Here is a 21,155-nt window from a genome sequence, read left to right as displayed (position 1 = left end):
TGTTCCATTCATTCCTCACTACATGGAATCAGAAATATTTATGCTTCAGGAAATTATGCTTTTTAAAAACAATTTTGGTGGAATCTGAAACCACTGGATATGGGCAGAATTGCCCTAACTTTTGCATTCACTTACCACTGATTGAAAGACTTTTTTAAATCAGTCGAAAAATATCTCTATTTTCCAAAAACAAGATGAATGTCAACATCAGATATTCAGTCGAGTATTTTGAATTCGATATATGGCTTCATTTCCCGTGTTCCCATTTATTGGCCATAAGGTTATGCCCTCTGCCTACCCGAACCCTCAGTTGCTGTCGTCAGATGAGGACAGTTTTGCTTTGATAATCTTGCCCGTACGTGCACTGAGCCTTTGCAGCTGACTGATAGCTGCAAAATAATGTATTTATGTATTCTTTCATTTAAATAAAACGGTTAAAATAGCTTCTTGAGCTGGTGCCCCTAGAGAGCATGAACCAAACTACGCTCTAACCTTTACCACACTAAACTCAGTGGGAGTGTAAAGCTTATTTTCAAAGCTGACACACCTGTAAATCTATTGGTACATAATTCTACATTAGTCTTTTATAAAGGGTTGCACCGACAAGCATTCATACATTTGATTGAATCGAGTTAAGCCATGCATAGCACACTAAACCCGACAGAGGTATCCTAATCTATTAGGTTTACAGCTATGAGACCCAGTAAACAGAATCTCTTGGCACAGGAAGTAGTTCTATGCTCCTATGTGCTCTCACTAAGCCACCAGGCTTTACTGATTTTTCTCCCAAACATTTTCTCCAGCCTCTAAAAGAATCGATGTTTTGGTACAGAAGCCGCTTCCAATCTGTTGACCATTGTTTAGTTGATCGGGGCCTGGCGAACTAAAACGTTTTTGATGCCATAAAAAACTAGAAGATTTAGTCAAACTTATGTGGTTTTGGATTGTCACATTCAATTTTGAATGGTAGTGTTACAGCTGGAATCTTATCTAGATTTTCACCAATCTTACACTCCGTGGTTGACTGGACCTTTGTCGCCTGCTAAGAAGTGTAAAGGGAAGATTTCCAAATTCATAACTCATGACATCTTCGTAAATATCCAAATAAATCAATTTTAAAGGACCACTGACTAAGAAATAACGTTTTAAAAATGTATTACAAAGCCAAGAACAACTGAACATACAAGCATCTCAGCAAGAGGTTCAGCAAATAAACCGGCACTAATACAAACATAATCCTACGCAAGAGTCTCAGACGACTCAATATGAAGATCAACGTGAGCTCCAAAAGCATCAGGCAAACGATGACAGTTCTTGCTTGGAGCCTTGACTGCATTACCCAAACGGAAAAAAGGGTTAATCTGTCCCTACACTAACTCTAAAGTGACATCCTTACTTAACATCCCTCCCAGGCAAGAGGAAAAGGTGTCAACAGTGAAGACTTCCTAAGAAGTACACTCACTTTCCATAGGTAAGTAGTTTAAGCTACAGAGCTCGTTCTAAGATGCTCCTTCCTACACCCTCTCCTGCCTGTCTGCTTCAAATCTTCTCTAAGACTGCATTCTGCTTGTTCTGCCCTCCACCCTCTGGTGCTGTCCTTAATACAAAATCCCCAAAACCATAAACACGCCCAAAACACACCCATTCAGGCAGGTGCGACCTCCGGGATTTTTCCAGCAAACCTTCAGCTTCTTCCCAAAACCGTTGCTGTGTATTTGAGTCCCAAGCACCTTCTCCGCCAAATGTATCGTTTACACATTCTTCGTTACTCCCTTATCATTCGATTGTACCAACCTAACTCTTTAAACAAAGAATTATTCTACCTAACAAGCTATGTGTCCTTGCACCTGCAACAGAAACGTGTGAGAAAGCAACCTTGCACACACACTAAGTTACAATTAGAAATTTGACTGAGAAAAGGAGCCTTCCCAATGAAAATACATTTCTACAGCATTTAGTCAAGCTTAGAAATTACAGTTAGGCCTCTGCTGGCGTTTTCATGTCTCAGGCCTTTACTCTTTTAAAGGCATTTCTAATACCGCAACATAGCATTACACTCAAAGTTATTCTAAAGCATTACATTTCATTGCATTTCTAAAGCATGGCAGTTCTCTTGTTATGGCATTACTCTTGTCTCATCAATAGGCAACTCTACACATGCAATTCTAATATAGCACGTTTAATTCTAATGCAACATTTTAAACATGAAGCAACATTTTCCACATTACCCAAGGCATATTCTCGGTTAAAGCACTACATTAGTCTTCAAATGATATGAGCACACATTTACCTATTCGGCCCACCCCCTCCCCTAAACATGTTTCACCCCTGCAACAATTATAAACACAAACTTGCAATTCCTAACTTTCCTACCTACCTAACTAGGTAACTTCTTATATTTTATCACAACTGTAAACCACCTCTCATTAAATCCCCCAGGACCTAGGAAAAAACGGCACCAAAGCATGTCGAACCACACCACCTCCTGCTCCAGAGACAAACCACCCTGATGCACCTGCTCCCAAGAAGACCACCTCATAATCGCAAAATATCAGCAGAAAACTAGCTGAAAAAAGGGGCAAGCCAAAAAAAAGGAAAAAACCCAATCTGGGGAGGGAGGGAAGGAAAAGGCAAAACCCCCCGTGATCACCCCGCAACCGGCCGTTAGGTCACTACCACCAAAATGGTGGCTTGTGACCCGAAATGTTCGGTTATAAAGGCCCCCAGCCCAAAGCAAGCCCAACCAGAGTCCAAGGAGCCCAAACAGCCCAAAATAGCCCAACCAGCCCTCCTGAGGTTCTGGCTGCCACCGGCCCAAAACCCCCCGGGAGGAGCAGGCCTCCCGCTGGTCGGCCGCCCTCCCGAAGCTCTATTGGGCCCACAAGGAGGGGCAGCACAGACCACGGACCAGCTTGTTGGTGTGAAAAAGGTCGCTTTATTAGAAACAGGTGCCCCTTACAAATAACTTCCCTTGGCCTGTGCCGTACAAAACTAAACCTCACTAAATATAGTCCTCCTAACGAACCCCCCACCCCCTCCCCTAAACATGTTTCCCCCTTGCAACAATTATAAACACAAACTTGCAATTCCTAGCTTTCCTACCTACCTAACTAGGTAACTTCTTATATTTAATCACAACTCTAAACCACACCTCATTAAATCCCCCCAGGACCTAGGAAAAAACACCACTTGAAAGTCGTCCTGATGGCTTTCGCCCCCCCCCCCTTAGGCATCCATCCAGCCGTTTCGGATATCTGCGCACCCCTATGACTTTGTCCAGAGCTTCCTTCAATTGCACTATGTACAACTCCATCATATATTGTGAAAGGTGAACCCCGTCCTCTCTAAAAAAGTATACTGCCGCATATCGCAGTTCTGCGTGTTCCATCCTACCAAAACCTTTTTTATTGCAGAAAATCCTCATATCCTTATTGATCTTCCTAAGAGCCCTATCTATGGCCGCCGGCCACTCAGCTCCTCTCCAAATCCTCCTGGGTATAAACTCTGACCATTTTATATGGCAACCTGACCACTGCTGCCGAATCGCCAGCAAATCCTGCTTTATTTGCTTCACCAAAGCTAGGCCCTTACATTGTACCAGGTCGTTCTCTCCCAGGTGAATGACCTAAATGTCCAGACAAACTCCCCTCCTGACCACTTTACTCAATGCTGGCAATAGCTCATGCCACCTCATGCCCCCTTTTCACTGCAATGACAAGTAACAAGCCTAGGGTCCAATTCCAGATTGAGATTCCTGTTCTTATCTCACTCAGCACGCTCCGCTCGATTTACAAATGAGTGTCCTACAATCAGGATTGACAGGCCTGCCTCGTTCAGCCCGCCACTGCACTTGAAAAGACACACATGTAAGACAAGGGAACCACATATCAATCTTGATCCTCCATCCCAACACCCCTCAACCTGATGTTATGTCTTGTAGCAGTCCGATTTCCACCACCCCAAGTGCATGACCTCCTCCTTCCACACCCTTTCCTTGCTGCCTCCGTCGCCACACCTATGCAAAAAGAATGGGTCCCAAAAGACCTGGGGTCCTCACTCATGGCGTGCCGAAGGACCCATAGCAGCTGAACCACCGTTACCCTTTCCCCGTCGACACGGCAAAAGACTTACCCTGCGCCGCTCTCCTCCTGGATGCCAGAGCCTCCCCCCACCCCGCTGGGTATACCGCACGTTCCACCACGGGGCCCATGACGACCCACTTCCCCACTCCCCGTTGGTCGGTCTTTGATTGCCGTAACAGAACCGCTACCTCCCGAGACCTCAATTCCACCTCCCCTATCGGACCCTCGGCCTCCCTCTGGGCCCTACAAGTTCTGACACCCGAAAGGCCCCAAAATACATCCACAACATGAGTGTGGAAAACAGAATGGTCTCCTCCCGGTCGCGGCAAATCGCTGGCGCTGGGTAACCTTGGCGTCCCTCTCCCGCACCCAACCTTCTAATAGACGCGCACCCAATTTCCCCGCTGACGGCTCGTAGCCCCACCACAACTTTCCCATGAAAGCGGTGGCTGACAACTTGCTGGTAATCGTCGCTTTCGACATCCTCTTGTCCATCATCTTGAGCATAATCTGCACTACCTATTTGCCACGCAGCCAGCAATTGTCCTGCCGCATTGCCTCACTTTCCAAAAATTCTGGGCATGCCTGCTCATACGCTTTCCAGGTGGAAACGGCCACCGATGCTCTTACCAGTTGTACGACCCTGTCTCTCCTACTGACCACAGTCCCATTGGCACTGGCGTCTTGCTTACGTCCGCCTCCGTGGCTAGCCCATGGAACCTCTGCCACTGTGAACGAGACAAAGCATCCGCAATGTCACTGTCCACCCCTGGCACACGTCGGGCTTGAAACAAGATGTTGTGTTCTAAACATCGCAGTGCAAACACCCTCATCAACTTGAGCACCTGTGGGTCCCTGGCCGATTGCTTATTGACGACATGCACTACCGACATGTTGTCCACTTTAAAAATCACCCGTTTGTGTGCTAGCACCCGCACCCACACTGTCACTGCCACCACCAGTGGGAAAAGTTCCGGGAAACCAATTCTCCTCCCCTCGCCCTGCAAATGCGGCGGCCATGCCTCTGCGCACCACTTCCCCCGCCGGTACAAACCGAAACCACCCACAACCGCCGCATCTGAGGAGATGGTCACTTCCCATTCACAGTCCCCGGGAGGCGATATAGGTATACTATTGAAGAGCTCCAAAAAGGCCTGCCACAAGCTCAGGTCCTCCTTCATCCCTGCCGAAAATCGCAAGTGATGATGTGGCAGCGTCAGTCCGGATAGTGCCAGGCCCAGCCGTCTGCAAAATGTACGACCCGCCTGCACGACTTGGCACGCGAAGTTCAGATGCCCCAGCAGAACCTGCACCTCACGTACCGTCATCTTCTGTTTCTTCAACATGTTGTCGATCAGCAACAGCATGTATACCTTCTTGTCCCCTGCCAGGCGTGCTTCCATGGCCACAGATTCAAGCTCTGTTCCCAGAAATGACAGCACCGAGCTGGGACCCTGTGTCTTCTCTAGTGCCAGGGGCACACCCAGGTAGCCCATGAGTACCGTAAAACCGTCCATCTACTGCTGGCAGTCCGACGAACCAGGTTGTCCCACCAAGAAGAAGTCGTCCAGGTAGTGCGTCACAGTCCCTTTGCCTGTGTGCCACGAAAAAGCCCACTGCAAGAAGGTACTAAAACGCTCAAACATGCGCACGAGATCGAACACCCCATGGGCAAAGCTTTGTCCGCAAATATGGTGTCGTCAACTGGATCCCCAACAGTTGGTAGTCATCCGGGTGAACCAATAAAGCCGAAAGGCCGACTTGATGTTGCATTTTGCCATGAGGGCGCCCGCCCCCACCGTCGCCACCAACTGTCGTGCCACATGCATGGAAGAGTATGATACCGACGATAGTTCAGCCGATATATAGTCATTTACCGAAGTCCCTTCCGGCCACGACAGATGTTGAATCAGGCAATATTGTCCCAGCTCCTTCTTCTGCACCACTCCGATAGGGAAGATGATTAGGTCCCGAATGGGGGTCTTTCAAAAGGGCCCCGCCATCTGCCCTTCCCGCACCTCCTTGCCCAATTTGTCCCGTACACCGTCTTGTGTGTTGGCCAATTTCAGATTTTTGGCCCACCTGGCAATTCTCGGACCCTCGTACCCCAGCTGGAAACCCTCCCGAAAACCTCGTCATAACAAACCCGCATCTTCGGTCTGTGGATAAGATGCCAGAAGGGTCTCCAGCCGGTCCTGTTTAACTGGCGTTTGAGCCTTTTCCCAATGTTCCCTGACCCCCTTACCTCCCCTGCCCCTGTCTGTGGTCCCGTCATCGCAGACTGCTGACTCTGAGCACCGCCCCCTACTTTCCAGCATTGCACCACCGGGTGTCGCTTCCCACATTTGGAGCATTTGTGTCGAAATCTACAATACTGCCTGGCACACGCGCCTTTGTTGTAGTCCCAACATGCTCCCACTGTGGCACCAATGGTACTCTCTCCCTGCCCCAACCCCCCCACGGGTGGGGCAGGCAGGAAAGGGGCGAGGCGCAAGCGTTAGACTGCTGGCCGTGTAGATCGTTTTTCCAAACTTCGCCCCCCATGGTCTGCTGATACAGATCCGAGTCGATTTCCCGCCAATTCACCTTCGGGTCCGCCGCAAAGCATGCTCTAAACTCTTCATATTAATGCGACCACGCGTAACCCCCATATGTGCACTCCGCCTGCCGGATCACATCCATATATTTAATAAGAGCGACCAACCATTCCGGGTACTTTTCGCAGTACACGCTGGCGAAAATCAAGAAACCCGCCAACCAATTTTCGATGTTCAGGGGGACCTTCGGCCGCCTGGCCAATTCCTGTTCCTCCTCCTTCGACCCCTCCTTCGCTGTCAGCTCACGGTGCAGGAGCTTTAAAATATCCACATAGTCCCCTTTCCAAATCTTCTCCTTGGTGGCCAACGACAAGTGCGCCCCCAGGGGTTTCGTGACACCCATATACGGCAGTTTGTGCACCGGTATATCATGACTCTCTTTCCCTTCCTTACCATCCTTGGGCATCCCCCATCCTTCTTTGTGTCCACGAACCCGCCCCCGCCGGTACCCGTCTCGTCGGGTCCCACTCCGTGTCCCGTACATACGTTCCTTTAGTCAGGCGTACCCCCTTTCTCCACCCCTTTGCATCTGTGCCGACCAATACCTTGTCCTGTTGGGCTCTGCCCGACCCGCTCCCCGCTCCACACATTCCTTACCTAGCGTCAAGGTCGGCGTCCGCACCGGATGCCGCCGCCTAACCAGTGGAGCAGGGGGGGCCTCCACTCTATCTGCTTTGCGCCTCTGTCGTGCTTCTGCTTGAAAAAAACTAGGAACAGCATTACTCCGATCCCCCCATCCTGTCCCTCCCCCCCGTCCTTCCCATATTTCCCCCACCTCAGTGCTGTCCTCGTCATAGTCTAGCTGGGACATGTCTCCCTCCTCGTGGTTCAACCCTGCTAACCCCATCCGCTCCTGCCATCGGCCCCCATCTGCGGGCTCCAGCCTGCTCAGTCCTCCCCTTTCCCTACAAGTACGAAGCAGTTCTCCTAAATCCAAACTCTCCCTCCTCCTCTCTGCATGGTACTCTTCAGGGTCCTGATCTGCACTGACGGACCTCCGCCCCATCCCCCGGCGGCTGTCTCGACCATTCGGGGTATGTCTGGCAGGCACTTACCGCCCGCCTCCCGTAGGATGCCATCGTCCGGTCCCTCGTGGGAGCGCGACCGCACCCATAAGGCACAGCCGGCCCATCCCCTCAGTGGATTGGAGCCGCATGCTGCTCTCCCGAGCACCTCACCATACTTTCCTGTTGAAGAAATAAGTGGAGTCCAACATGCTGGGGTTAAAATGATCTCCCACTCCGCTCCATCCACCTGTGTCCCACCGCTCTCCCCCAATACCCCTCCCCACCCCGGACGAATGACCCCCGCAGCGAAGGAGTGGACGACCACGACTCAACTTCCCCTCCCATGCGCAGAGAGCCCCACCCTCCCTCCCCCATCCGCCCGCCTCCTCCTCCCTGCCACTCCACACTAGTGACTCCAACTCCCGGTGCACGGAGCCTCCCTCTCCCACCGCCCCGAAACCCTGAGCTCCCCCCACACTGGAGGCTCTCGCTGTCTGCACCCATACCCTCCCGGCTGGCCCCTGGCTGCCCCGGCCCTCCGGCACCCTCCTGCGCCTTGTCGCCGTATCCTGCGCCGGCCCAGACTCTAATAGCCACAAACCCAAACCTGACGCCCCAGCTCCTCCTTTGCCAACCCCCTCCGCCGCACCCCTCATGCAATACCCCTGCCTCCAGGCCCCAACCCGTAGTCTGAGGCCTGCTAGATACCCCCAAGAGCCCAACCCCCGTGTGCTCTCACAACTCCCACCAACCCCCCTGCTTCACCCCCTCCCCCCTCTCTATCCTCCGAGCTATCAATCAATAGGGGCGATGCCCCCCTGTCGTATTCCGGGGCGGGGGCAATCTCCCCCACTGGCCCCCATGCCATAGCTTCCTCGTGCTGTCCATTGCCCCGCCCCCATCTCCGTGTGCTGGCCCCATCCCGCCAAGCCTCCAGCGGTGCGGGCCTGTCTCTCACCCGCGTCCCCCCCCAGCACTGTCCTTAAATATCAAAGCGGGCCTCGGAGCCGCGCCTCACCTCCCCCCGCGCCGACGCCATGCGGCCGAGCCCCCCTCCCTCCGGGTCCATCGGTTGCCACGCACGCAGAGGCTTGCAGGGGAGCCCTACCACTGCGCCGTTGCTCACCGTGCATCTCGGCGGCCTCACCTTCACGTCGGCCACAAGATGTCCATGCGACCTGGGTCCTGAAGGAGGCAGATGGCCTCCAGCACTCGCGGGTCTTCCAGGCGCACCATCACAATGATAATCGCCCAAGCGGTAAGAGATCGCCGCAACCACACCTGACAACCGCTAGCGAAACAGTGCACAAGCCACCAGAAGGCAAAAACACAAGGCAATAACCCCTGTGATCACCTCGCAACCAGCCGTTGGGCCACTACCACCAAAATGGTGGCTTGTGACCCAAAATGGCTGGTTATAAAGGTCCCCAGCCCAAATCCAGCCCAACCGGAGCCCAAGGAGCCCAAACAGCCAAAAATAGCCCAATCATCCCTCCTGGGGTACTGGCTGCCCCGGGCCCAAAACCCCCCGAAAGGAGCAGGCCTCCCGCTGGTCGGCCGCCCCTCCCAAAGCCCTAATGCAATATTCTAGGTCTAGTACTACATTCCTAAGAGTCAGACATTAACACATGCGGGTGCTGACTACTCGTGGTTATGATGCACCCCTACAAATTTCAGAATAACATGGCGCTCTATCAGTCCCCCCCTTTGATGACCTGTGTCATCACTAAACTACACCATCCTTGGGGAAAGAACCGACTTAAATAGAATTTGTTGCCACTGTTCCTCTCCTAAGCAACTTCATGTTTTTAAAGTTCTGATATTGACTGTCCTGCCGTCTCTCCATTTGCCTCTCTTGCTCTCTCGGTGATCTCTCCAATCTGCTGGACTTATACCATTTGTAAGCCCTAACCAAACTGCACAATCCAATCACACATGCCACAACTTTAATAAGTGGTTTCAAGACAAAGCCAAGGAACCCTTTCCCCAGGCTCGCAAACCAACTTCCTATCTTGCCAAATCCTTTGCCAACTTTTCCCCACACAGTATCTTCAGTCAAGTCTTCAGTCTCATGATGGATCGTAGTAATGTTACTTATGTACTTTTCCAGGTCCTTGCTGTTATCAGGAATATATGTACAGCATTCCTGAACCTTCAAAAGTTTACAGACTCCTCCCTCTTTTTTGCTAACAGGACATCTAAAGCAAGACGATTTTGCAAAACCATCGTCCTTATCGATAACATCTCTCTTTCAACCAACACCAACGATTTAGCTGTATTCATTGACAATTCATCCACAATCGTCAACCTTCTAATCTTCACATCATTCAAAATCACTCCCAATCCTGGTATCATGGCTCCAAAAATATCTCCAACTACAGCTCCTGCAATTTCACCTCGTTTCACTCTTACAAGCTGTCATCCTTCTATGAGCTCCAAATTGTCCGCCTGATAAATCTTAGGGAAAATGATCGCTAAATAACATATACCATACCATTTTACAGGCAATCGCACATAGGCATTCCTACCACAAACAAAATACACAGTCGGAATAACCTGCACCACACCTTGCAAAAAGTCCTTTGCTGAATATTCCAAGGTAAAGGTATGTTCACATGTGGTCTGTCCCACATTAACATTCTCATAATATGTCTGTGGAAAGACTTATGCACAACTTCCCCTTCTGCACTTCATCTAGAGCTATCGGACCATAACTCCCAATCAACTTGTGCAAATTCTCTTCATCTGTCCAATCTACTTTACCCTGTCCTGAGTCTCGCAGCTGTTTTTGTTTCCTGTATCTATCTATTACTTGATCTGTGAATTTCTTCTCTACATCTGACAACATGCACGTCAGGTTATGGCGATGAGCATAGGCTGTATCCAACTCTAAAGTTGGAATAAAATACGTTCTAAGTCTATCTTCTGATTCGTAATAATCATACTTCTTCAAATGTTTATAAGCTGGTAGTTCAGGAAGCGTAGCATCATAATTCGAAAAGAAATACTCAAAATGATTTAGTCTATAGAAAATGCTAACCGACAAACTACACAAAATAACATATGTCAAAGGAAGATGATGGTATCTAATACCTTTATCCCCCGAAGCAGGCAATTGCATACACACATAACAATCTTTCGCATCCATTGCATCAATATATTCATACAACAACTTTGCATACTCATTAAGCTTAAAGTCACCTCTAGACAGATCTACATGAAACTTACGACTCTCATCTAGTAGCAAAGCTCTTTCGTCTCCTATTTTGACCACTTTCTTGCTAGGAATAGTAGGTGTAGATGTTCCCTCTACCTCCACTACCTGCTCATGTGGTGCTAAATATGAAATTGCAACTACTAGAATTATGGAGAGTATCACTCCTACTACAAGGGTACCTACCATACATCTAGCCCTACAATTTGGGTTTCTAGCCTCCATGGTTTCAGGACTGTTTACAATTCTTGTTCAGCAGCAACGCTCAAAAGTCACTTCTCCTCCTGCTCCAGCTGCCTCACCAATCCGAACCACACCTCAGAAAGCTGGAAGTCCCCTTTTGATTTCAGTTCCTTATTTACATTATGCAAGAGACAACCTTAACTCTTCTTCGTCATATGTGGACAGCCCCTAAATTTCTTCTTCTTCCACTCGGACCTAAGTTATCTAATTCAACTTATTTACAACAAAGTCTTTTTAATCCACAATATGGTTTGCTCCAACTACTTCTAGAACATGCTGCAAAAGTTCAGGATGAAGAACAATAGATTCATGAGATGGCACATCAGTTCCAAACGTAGGAAATATCAGTCTATTCAGAATCAAGTTGCGAATTCTGCTTAGTATCGGAGGATTCGGAACTGTGATGGTCAGTACTCCTTCAAGTACAAGTCCTGGCACCAACAACACCACATCTAATTTCACATTAGGACTGGTACTGATCACTGTCACTGCCCTCAGTCTCTCCAATCTCAGTACTCCTGGCATCAGTCACAACGTATGTCTACTCTGGAGTCACGCACTTTTCTGCAAGGCACCCTTGTTCGTCTTGATCTCCTCAGACCTCCATGAGCCTGCCCTTCTTCGCCTTCATTCGACTCAGACTCTTCTGACACATGAGCAAGATCTCTATCGGAGACCAGTCTCAAATTCAGCCACCTCTGTCTCTCCGGCCACTGCTCTTCTGCTCTGCTGGTCCTCCGGCTTTCTCCTTGCTCACCCTGTTTACAACTTTTCTCAGCTGAGTCTGACTCTGAGGCAGTTTCAGTGTCGCTGCTGTCGTGACCCTCCTCAGATCGATCTAGTGAGCAACCAGCTTCATCAGCCACCCTCACAGCTTGGCCTGTCCCCTCCTGTGGCCCTGCCACTTCAGTTGGATTTTCATTTGGGAGAGGAGCTGTTTCTTCCAAGGGTGCTGAAACTCGACGGATGTGAGAAGCATGCACCTAATTCGGCAATCCTCCACACTACACTGCAGTGTTCATTACCAGTATGACCTGGTAAGGGTCTCTCCAACAAACATCCAAGTAGCTCTTCCTCACCTGCTTCCGAACCAGCACCCAGTCCCCTGGACTCAGGTCGTGACAGAGATCACTTGAAGCCGGAACCACAGCAGCCTACACCTGATGGTACACAGAACAGATGACATCAGCTAGTCCCTTGCAATAATCAAGAATCAGATCATCTGTGATGCTTATCAAGGCTGTCAATGTCACTGCTGGTAACCTCATAGCCCTCACCATCAGCACTTCATGGGGTGAAAGACCTGTTCTCCTGTCAGGGGTATTGCGAATACTCATCAACACCAGAGGCAAAGCATCAGGCCACTTCAGAGACGTGGATGAACACACTTTTGCCATTCGGGCTTTCAAAATCCCATTGATCTGCTCCACCATCCCAGAAGCTGGGACGATAACTACAATGGAGTCTCTGATCAACATTCAGCGCTATACAAAGCATCTTCATGATTTCACTATGGAAGTGTGTTCCTCTGTCCGATTCCAAAGAGTTCGGTATCCCAAATCTAGGTATAAGTTCCCTCAACAACAACTTAGCCACTGTGAGTGTATCACACCTATGTGTTGGGTACGCCGATACACACCTTGAGAACACACATACCACTACCAAGATGTACCTCTCAATAAAGTCCAACTGCATCCTATTGAAAGGCCCCCCCGGACCTCCCAATGTGACTCATCGTAACCACATTTTTCTTTCCAGCATTCATTTGTTGGCACGTGGCACATCTCTGACACACAGCTTCAGCCACTGCACAAAATCGCGGATTGTACCAAGTTTGCCTGAACACTCGCACCATCGCATAGCTTCCCAGATGTACCGCACCATGAATCTGTCCTGCCATCGCGCTCAACAACTCATCTGGCAACACCGCTCTCCCATCACTTGAGACCCAAATATCCACATCCCCTTTTACACAGCCTGAATTGATCCACACATTCTTCTCCTGGTCTGAAACCTGTTCCTGCAGGCACTTGAGCTCATTCTAAGTATCTGCCATGGCCAACATCATGTTGAACTAGGTTCTTTCTTGGCTCCCTTCTACATGACACTCAGTGAAGGAACAACCCTGTTCGGCACAGAAACTTGCAACTTCGTCTGCATAGCGGTTTCCAAGTGACACGAAATCTGTCCCCTTCCCTGAGCCGTGCACTTGACAACAGCAATCTCTTTGGGGTGCTGTAAGGCCTCTAAAAGCAACCTCACGAACTCCCCATTCCGGGTGGGCGATTCAGACGATGTCATGTTACCTCTCTGGGACCATTACTGTCCGAAGTCAGAACCACACCAAACCCATACTGGCTGTAAGTGTAAATGGTTATTCGAATCTGATCTGCTGCCAAGCATGCACGAGTCAAAGCAATGATCTCAGCCACCTAACCGGAGTATACTCCTTCCAGGCATGCAGCTTCAACTACTCCTATAATGGTACATACTGAAAATGCTGCTCTCAACTGACCAACACTGTCTCTTATGCATGAACCATCAACAAAGAAAATTTCATCAGGGTCAGGCAATGGATCATCAACAATGTCAGGTCTCGGTTTGGTACAAAGCTCAGTCACATCAAGACAATCATGGTCCGCACAATCTTCATCAAGTTTGTTTGGCAATGGCATCAATGTAGCAGGATTCAAAACAGAACACCTCCTAAGGGTCACATTCTCTGCAGCAAGTATAACCTGCTTGTAGCGTGTGAGCTTATTATTGGTCAGGTGCTGCGTCTTGGCCCTGGTCACCAACAGTTCAACAGAATGTGGAACGTAGACAATCAACTGGTGACCCATGACAATACTTTCACACCTTTCAATGCTGACACCCTTTGCAGCAACGGATTTGAGACATCCAGGCAACTCTGAAGCTACTGGATCTAAAGTAGCTGAGAACTAGGCAACTGGTCTACGGACACCTCCATGATCTTGAACTAAAACTGATAGTGCGCATCCTTCTCGTTCACAACAGAATAATGAAAAATGTTTGTTGTAGTCAGGCATCCCCTGTGCCAGAGCACAAAAAAGATCCTCTCGCAATTCCAAGAATGCCTTCATACAGTCATTGTCCCATGGTACCGGATCACTCACATCCGTGTGCGTCAGTCTCTGTAAAGGCTTCGCCTTCAATGAGAAGTTGGCAATCCACTGACGACAGTAGCCAACCATCCCTAAGAACATCCTGACTTCTCTCTGAGTAGAAGGCACCATCATGCTCATAATTGCCTCAATCCTGTCAGGTGACATCTTTCTCTTGCCTTTTTCTATTTGGTGGCCCAAATACTGCACCTCATTCAAGCAGTACTGTAGCTTATTTGGCAACACCTTGTGTCCATCCTCTGCTAGGTGATTCAGTAGGGCGATGCTATCAATACTGCATGCATCCTCAGTCTCTGATGCAACAAGGAGATCATCGATGTACTGGACAAGAACAGAGTTCTGTGGTACTACAAGACTCTCAAGGTTCTTTTTCAGGATCTGATTAAAGATCGATGTACTCTCCGTATACCCATAAACACAACAATGATGGACAGAATGTGGATCAATGTCACACATTCACCCCAGTCCAAAGATCTGGGCCCAAATCCATCGTTTTTCCACTCCACACCACCCTGGGTTAGACAATGGCGATATGCAAATCAGCGCTGACCCTGTGCCCCATGGGAACAGTCCAGTCCGAACTACAAAAGCCATGTCCTTCCCAGAACGGAAACAAGCATCCGAGGACCGGCCCGGTTTCGAGGTAACACCTCTCATCAGCCCGGCTAGCTTGATTCCAGTGGTGTGGAGTGCCTGGGACTCACGTCTGAGCATCCCCAGTACACTTAGAGCGGTACCTGCAAACACAACAATGATGGACAGAATGTGGATCAATGTCACACATTCACCCCAGTCCAAAGATCTGGGCCCAAATCCATCGTTTTTCCACTCCACACCACCCTGGGTTAGACAATGGCGATATGCAAATCAGCGCTGACCCTGTGCCCCATGGGAACAGTCCAGTCCGAACTACAAAAGCCATGTCCTTCCCAGAACGGAAACAAGCATCCGAGGACCGGCCCGGTTTTGAGGTGACACCTCTCATCAGCCCGGCTAGCTTGATTCCAGTGGTGTGGAGTGCCTGGGACTCACGTCTGAGCATCCCCAGTACACTCTCCGTATACCCATGACATCATGTTAAAACATGGTTTTCCAGCTTAAAAGCAAGAAGAAATTGGCTCTCCTCGTGCAATGGTATCGAGAAGAAAGTCTGACAGAGGTCAATCACAGTGAACCACTCCGCTTGCCGTGGGATCTGAAACAGTATCACGGATGGTTTCGGTACCATCGGACAACAGGGAACAACTATATTGTTTACTTTCCTCAGGTCTTGCACAATTCAAAATTTCCCGCTCGGTTTCTGCAATCCCATAATAGGCGAGTTACATGGACTGCCCAATACTTCCTTCAGAATTCCCTGCTTAATCATGGACTCAATCACACGCTTTATTCCTGCAACTATCTCTGGCATCAAATTGTACTGAGGCGTTCTTGGGAATTCAACATTCTGTTTGATCTGAATCTTAACTGGCTCAACTCCTCTGATCAACCCTATGTCCTTATCAGTAAAGTCCCACACTTCCCGTGAGACTGAATCCCTCAAACCGAGTGGAAGCTCTTCCACTGTCACCATGGGGTACATCTCTATACCCAAATGCTGATTTGCAACCTTAAAGGTAGCATCATCATCGTTGGTTTGCAATTCCACTCCCTTTGGGGTGCAATAGATGGTGCAATTGAGCTTACACAGGAGGTCCCTCCCTGGTATACAAACAGGGCTCGCATCGCACACCACATACAGATGTCTGTCTCGAAACGTTCCTATTTTCACAGGAATCGGTTCAGTCAAAGGATATGTCATTTTCCTATTTGGAACATCTACAACTTGGATTGACTGTCCCGAGAGGGGTAGGTTGGGGACTACGGCAGATCTCACAGTAAAACAGGTAGCAAAAGTATCAACCAGAAAAGTGGTAGGGTGACGATCAACATTGGCTTCCACAAATGGTCCCCTCTGGTCTACCTCCAAGACTGCCCCAAGAGTGCAGTCTTCCTCCCCCCTCAGGCACCGTCATGCCAACGGGTCTAAATAACAGTCATTGCCATCCTCAAAAAGAGGCATCTGCTGGTACGTTCGAGTCCCTGTCGAGATCCTCGGTGGCTGGGGAACCTGTACTCGCAGAGCCAAAGTCCCCCCTTTCATAGACCATGGCTTCATTACTGTTGTTGTCCCTTCAGACACCTGTAACTGTACTACCTCTCCCTCCTGCTGTGTCTGATTTGCAGGATTCAAGTGACACTCGCGTCTCCAATGTCCAACCTGGTGACAAAGGTGACACTCAGTGGTCTTTTTCAAAGTTGCCAGATCCACCCTTGGCTTGAAATACTCTATGTTTCCCTTTCCCTTATTCTGAACATTCAGTTTCCTTCCCAGTGTCCCTCCACCTGTCTGTACTTGACCTCCCTTATCAGCCGCTTGCATCAGGACCAGCATCAGTTTGTCCTTAAGCTTCTTATGCTTCGAATCTACCTCATCACTGCAATATCTATCATACCTCAGTATTTCGTATAGCGGCTTGTTCTGCCAACGAATCAAATGCTGTTGAATCATAAGACAAATCTCAGGTCTCAAACCTAGAACAAACTTCGAAACAAATTGTCCCATATCCTTAGGGTCCATTCTATCCAGCCCACTATACTGCTTAAAGACTTGCAACAATCTTTTGTAATACTCATGCACCGTCTCCATTGGTTCCTGAACTGTCCGATCTATCTTCACTCAGTTAATATCTTGTGGTGATACCTTGGATTTCAACCAGGTGATCACCTGTTCATATTTATTCATGACAATTGGTGATGGACCATTTGTAGCAGCATCTCCATCTGGTTCAGAAGTGGGCCATTCAATGGCAAGCTTGCAGGCTACCCACAAATCGCCCGGAACCACTATGTCAAACAGTGCGTTCAAATCAATCCATAACACCTTCGAAATCTTTACAAAACTCTCAATCTGCTTGTACCATTCAACTGGGCTCTCTCTTAACTTTAGGAAGTCATTTGTGAAGGCTGCCAAACCTCCTCGACTCCAAGGCACACGCACATACCCTCTGCTAGACACCTCTCATAAAGGGTAGTTTCCAATTCTGGAGGAGGTGTCTCTGCCACATTCCTCTTGACACTCTTTTTCTTTGACCATCTTTCTTCCTACTTGTCAAGCCTATTCCATGCTCGAATCCCTATGATATACTCTGTGATGTGGGTCTTTAGTCCAATTACCCTCTTTTCCTCCAATACCTGGTCAGTGTAGTGTAACCTGTGACTTCCCTGCAACATTTTCATTTTAGACAAATCCACCTCATATCTGTTTGCCAATTCAGTTAGTTTCTCATGTGCTGTCCTTGCCTTACGAGTCACATTCTTTGCTACGAATAGCAACTCATCTGGTACGTCAGTTACTCACACACCCACACATTCGTTCCCCCTATCTCGGTCCAGCAGGTAATCTATGGTACCTCACGATTCCCTTAACAATGGTCGACAATTACTCTGGGTGTCTGCTACACCCGAACCGCTTAAGCCACTCCTTGAGCCTAAGACTTTCCTGAGCTGCGCACGCTCACAGCCTGATATCCTTTCATACAACAGACATTCCAAATCCGCAAGACATCACAACACAAACACCGCAATCTAACAACATATAACCCTGTGACTTCCCTGCAACATTTTTGTTTTAGACAAATCCCCCTCATATCTGTTTGCCAATTCAGTTAGTTTCTCATGTGCTGTCCTTGCCTTACGAGTCACATTCTTTGCTACGAACAGCAACTCATCTGGTACGTAAAGTTCCACTCTCTCTAAGGGCAAATTTCCCTCAACTATATCATCTACGTCTGCTTTTAACCGCATCACATCCAGCCTTTTTGCCCTTATTGCTGCCTTCAGGGTACCTCGACTAGATGCACCACTCGACTCCCTGCAATCACTGTCTTGTTTTCTGCATCTATTCACTTCAGGTGTGTCCCTCAAAGCCATTCTGTTCTCAGCACTCCCATGGCCCCAGTCCTCTCCTGGCCTGTCGCTCTGAGACTCTTCAACTGACTCCCATGTTCTCAAATCTGACCTTAACTCCGCAAAGGATTTCGGTCTCGGTCCCCTCAGATCCATCGGCCTTTCTTGACGAATATGATGTAGCTGGTAACAGGGTACTCGATTTTGCAGGTCTTGGTAGTTGAACCAATCCACCCTCTACACTGTTCCTTCCAATACTGACATTCCCTTCCATTCCTGTCTGTGATGGATTTCCACTCCTCACCTGATCTCGATTGTACACTGACACTATGGGATCAATGGTAAGCGGTACTGTGAGAGCATCCAGCAACCTCTGAGGACTGGCACTTTCTGATGCCTGCATTTCCCTTGTTGAAAGTTTCCCCACTACTTCGGTACTAGGTAGAGCTTGTGGTTCCCTAGCTCCCTCCGTCTGGGATGACTTCTCTCCCTCTGACTCCGGGTTGTATGGAGGTGGTCTCTCAGATAACAGCCTTTCTATCAAGCTATCAGCGGTATCACTATCATCTTCCTCGGCATCCTTTTTCTGCCTACTCCCTGTCTTGACCAATAGTGGGAGCAATCAATCCCCCTCAATAGTCTGTACTCTCCGTCTCTTCTCCAATGCATCCCACCTTGCATCCTGGAATGCCCTAACTGACCTCTTCACTCTTTCCTGCCCCTGTTTCTTTCGTGTACCGCCCTAATCCACGCATGCAATGCCTCGAACTGTGTTGGTCTAGGCTGAGGTCTCAAAGAAGCCATAATCGATTTCAGCTGATATAACATTTCCAATCTAAAAGTTCCATAACGGGGAAAGGTCAACTCTTTGTTCCCTGTAGTCATTTTGCACCAATTTTCAAGCCAAAGTATGGTATGCAACCCCACATTCGTAGCCATGTAATGAGCAGGAGTATCCTCAGGCGGAGCCTCTTCTCCCCCCCCCGAAACTCGAATTTCTTTTCTCTTTTGAATAGATCTTGCAGAACTTTAAAACATTTCATGATGAGATCAACGTTTCTCTCTTTGCGGCGCTTTCCTACTTCCTGATGACAATCCACCAATCCCAGGCGGCTTCACACCAACCGCCCTATCACAACGCAGCACATTCCGACGTCACTCTCCTCCACTTTCAGCAGTTCCCCTCCTTTACAATCTGGCTCTCACTCATACACACTTCTCATTCACGCACTGAAATAACCTCTTGTACGTCCAAGCAATCACTTCGCTGACTGTACGTCCACAGTCTGGCTGTACGTCCACAGTCTCATGTAATTGTCTACCTCAACTGGCAACTGTCTGTCCACGAAACGACCGGACAATCACCTCAACTGATAGGTTACAAGCACTCAATGTTACAGCGTCAGTTACTCATGCACCCACACATTCGCTCCCCCTATCTCGGTCCAGCGGGCAATCTATGGTACCTCACGATGCCCTTAACAATGGTCGACAATTACTCTGGGTGTCTGCTACACCCGAACCGCTGAAGCTACTCCTTGAGCCTAAGACTTTCCTGGGCTGCGCACGCTCACAGCCTGATATCCTTTCATACAACAGATATTCCAAATCCGCAAGACATCACAACACAAACACCGCAATCTAACAACATATAACCCTGTTCGTACTCACTCTCCCACGAAATGCTACTTTCACTGCACCGTCACTCTCCATCGACTTCCATGAAACGCCGTCTTCTGCCGATAATCCACTGGACAATCTTCACCTAAATTCCATGGGCCTTGGGAAATTCTTATCCTAATCTAGATCTTTCCTTACTCTAGAGACAACCATCCTCACTAGCTACCAACTGTTACAGCTGGATTCCGTGGTAGACTGGACCATTGTTGCCTGCTAAGAAGTGTAAAGGGAAGATTTCCAAATTCATAACTTATGACAGCTTCGTAAATACCCAATTAAATCAATTTTAAAGGACCACTGACTAAGAAATAAAGTTTTAAAAAGGTATTACAAAGCCAAGAACAACTGAACATACAAGCACCTCAGCAAGAGGTTCAGGAATTAAACCGGCACTAATACAAACATAATCCTCCGGGAGAGTCTCAGACAACTCAATTTGAAGATCAACGTCAGCTCTAAAAGCATCAGGCAAACGATGGCAGTTCCTGCTTGGAGCCTTGACCGCATTACCCAAATGAAAAGAAAAGGTTAATATGTCCCTACACTAACTCTAAAGTGACATCCTTACTTTACATCCCTCCCAGGCAAGAGGAAAAGGTGTCAGCATTGAGACTTCCTAAGAAGTACACTCACTTTCCATAGGTAAGTAGCCTAAGCTACAGAGCTTGTTCTAAGATGCTCCTTCCTACACCCTCTCCTGCCTGTCTGCTTTAAATCTTCTCTAAGACTGCATTCTGCTCCTGCTGTCCTCCACCCTCAGGTTGCTGTCCCTAATACAAAACATCTAAAACAATAAACACGCCCCAAACACACCCCTTCAGGCAGGTGCGTCCCCTGGGATTTTTCCAGAAAACCGTCAGCTTCTTCCAAAAACCGTTGCTGTGTGCTTGGGTCCCAGGCACCTTCTCCACCAAATGTATCATTTACACATTCTTTGTTACTCCCTCATCATTCGATTCTACCAGCCTAACTCCTTTAACAAGGAATTATTCTACCTAACAAGCTATATGTCCTTGCACCTGCAACAGAAACGTGTGAGAAAGCAACCTTGCACACACACTAAGTTACAATTCGAAATTCGACTGAGAAAAGGGGCCTTCCCAAGGAAAATGCATTTCTAGGCTACAGCATTTAGTCAAGCTAAGAAATTACAGTTAGGCCTCTACTGGCGTTTTCATGTCTCAGGCCTTTACTCTATTAAAGGCATTTCTAATACCACAACATAGCATTACATTCAA

Source organism: Lissotriton helveticus, chromosome 3_1 (genome assembly GCF_964261635.1).
Source record: "Lissotriton helveticus chromosome 3_1, aLisHel1.1, whole genome shotgun sequence".
Taxonomy (NCBI): Eukaryota; Metazoa; Chordata; class Amphibia; order Caudata; family Salamandridae; genus Lissotriton; species Lissotriton helveticus.
The sequence above is the reverse complement of the archived record's forward strand: the minus strand, read 5'-3'. Positions refer to the sequence as shown.